Here is a 2,616-nt window from a genome sequence, read left to right on the forward strand (position 1 = left end):
ATTAAAGTGTTCTGGAATTCCTGTTCTTTTCAATGTTATCCATAATTTGTTATGACCCATACTTTTGCATAGTCAATAAAACATAAATAAACATCTTTCTGATATTCTTTGCTTTCAGTCAAGATCCATGTGACATCAGCAATGATATCCCTCATTCCACGTCTTTTCTGAATCCAGCTTGCATTTCGGCAAGTTCTCTGTCAATAGACTGCTGCAGCCATTTTTGAATTATTTTCAGCAGGATTTTACTTGCGTGTGATATGAATGATATTGTTTGATAATTTCCACATTTTGTGGGATTACCTTTCTTTGGAATGGGTACAAATATGGCTCTCTTCCAATCAGTTAGCCAGGTAGCTGTCTTCCACATTTCTTGGCACAGATGAGTAAGAGCCTCCAGTGCTGCATCTGTTTGTTGAAACATTTCAGTGGGTAGCCCATCAATTCCTGGAGACTTGTTTCTCACCAAGTCCTTCAGTGCAGCTTTGACTTCTTCCTTCAGTACCATTGGTTATTGATCATATGCCACCTCCTGAAATGGATGAACATAGAACTATTCTTTTTGGTACAGTGACTCTCTGTATTCCTTCCAACTTCTTTTGATGTTTCCTGCATCATTCAACATTCTTCCATAGAATCTTTCAATATTGCAACTTAAGGTTTGAATTTTTTCTTCAGTTCTTTCAGCTTGAGAAATGCTGTTTGTATTTTTCCCTTTTGGTTTTCTAACTCTTGATCTTGGCACATTTCATTATAATAATTGACTTTGTCTTCTTGAGCTGCTCTTTGAAATCTTCTGTTCAGCTCCTTTATTTTGTCATTTCTTACATTTGTTTTAGCTATTTTCCATTCAAGAACAAGCTTCAGAGTTTCTTCTGACATCCATTTTGGTCTTTTTTTCTTTCCTGTCTTTTTAATGACCTTTTGCTTTCTTCATGGATGATGTTCTTGATGTCGTCCCACAATTCCTCTGGCTTTTGGTCATTGGTGTTCAATGTATCAAATCTATTCTTTAGATGGTCTCTAAATTCAAGAGGAATGTAACCAAGGTCATATTTTGGCTGTCAGGGAATTGTCTTCAGCTTCAACTTGAACTTGCATATGAGCGGTTGATGGTCTGTTTCACAATCTGCTTCTGGCCTTGTTTTGCCTGAAGATATTGAGCTTTTCCATGGCCTCTTTCCACAGATGTAGTCAATCTGATTGATTCCTATGTACACCATCTGGTAAAGTCCACATGTATAGCCACCATTTATGTTGTTGAAAAAAGGTATTTGAAATGAATAAGTCATAGTCTTATCCAGGTAAGGGGAAGGAGACAAGGCCCCACCCCAAGAGGCAGGAAGGTGGGGGAAGAGCCGGGGAGAAGACAGAGCCATGGGATCCAGGTAAGGGGAGGGCAGAGAGGTTTTGAACAGCTAAGGTAGACAAACTTGTCTGTCAGTTTGTCCTACTGTGGTGGCTTGCATATTGCTATGAGGCTTGAGGCTGTGCCACTGGTATTTCAAACACCAGCAGGGTTGCACATGGTGCACAGGTATCAACACAGCTTACAGACTGAGACAGACTAGAAAGAAGGAAGAGGCAATCCAACTCAAAGAATTGGCCAGGGAAAACTTTATGAATATCAGAGAAACACTGTCTGATAATCACTAGGCAACTTTATGAATAGCCTGGAAACATTGTCAGATACAGTGCAGGAAGAGAAGTCCCTTAGGTACACTCAAAATACGACTGGAAAGAGCTGCCTCCTCAGAGTAGAACTGACCTTAAGGATATGGTTAAAGTAAAGCTCTCAGGACCTCCATTTGCTGATGTGGCATGAATCAAATTGAGGAGAAACAGCTGCAAACATCCATTAATGATCAGAACATAGAATGTATGAAGTTTGAATCTAGGAAAATTGGAAGTTGCCAAAAATAAAATGAAACACATAAAGATTGATATACTGGGCATTAATGAGCTGAAATGGACAGGATTTGGCCATTTTGAATCAGACAAGCATATGATCTACTATGCCAGGAACGACAATTCGAAGAGGAATGGTGTGGTATTCATCATTACAAAGCATGTTTCAAGATCTGTCCTGAAGTACAATGCTGTCAGTGATAGGATAATATCCATACGCCTACAAGGAAAACCGGTTAATATTACTATTATTCAAATTTATGCATCAACCACCAAAGCCAAAGATGAGGAAGTTGAAGATTTTTATCAACTTCTGCAGCCTGAAATTGATGGAACATGCAACCAAGATGTGTTAATTATCACTGGTGACTGGAATGCAAAAGTTGGAAACAAAGAAGAATCACTGGTAGCTGGAAAATTTTGCCTTTGTGACTGAAATAATGCTGGGGATCGCATAATAGAATTTTGCAAGACCAATGAGTTATTCATTGCAAATACCTTTTTTCAACAACACAAACTGCGGCTATACACGTGGACTTCTCCAGATTGAGTACACAGGAAGCAGATTGACTACATCTGTGGCAAGAGGAGATGGAAAAGCTCAATATCTCAGCCAAAACAAGGCCAGGAGCTGATTGTGGAACAGACCATCAACTGCTCATATGCAAGTTCAACTTGAAGTTAAAGACAATTAAAACAAGTCCATGA

Source organism: Orycteropus afer, unplaced genomic scaffold, assembly GCF_000298275.1.
Source record: "Orycteropus afer afer isolate SDZICR_OR568_19922 unplaced genomic scaffold, OryAfe1.0 scaffold00169, whole genome shotgun sequence".
Taxonomy (NCBI): domain Eukaryota; kingdom Metazoa; phylum Chordata; class Mammalia; order Tubulidentata; family Orycteropodidae; genus Orycteropus; species Orycteropus afer.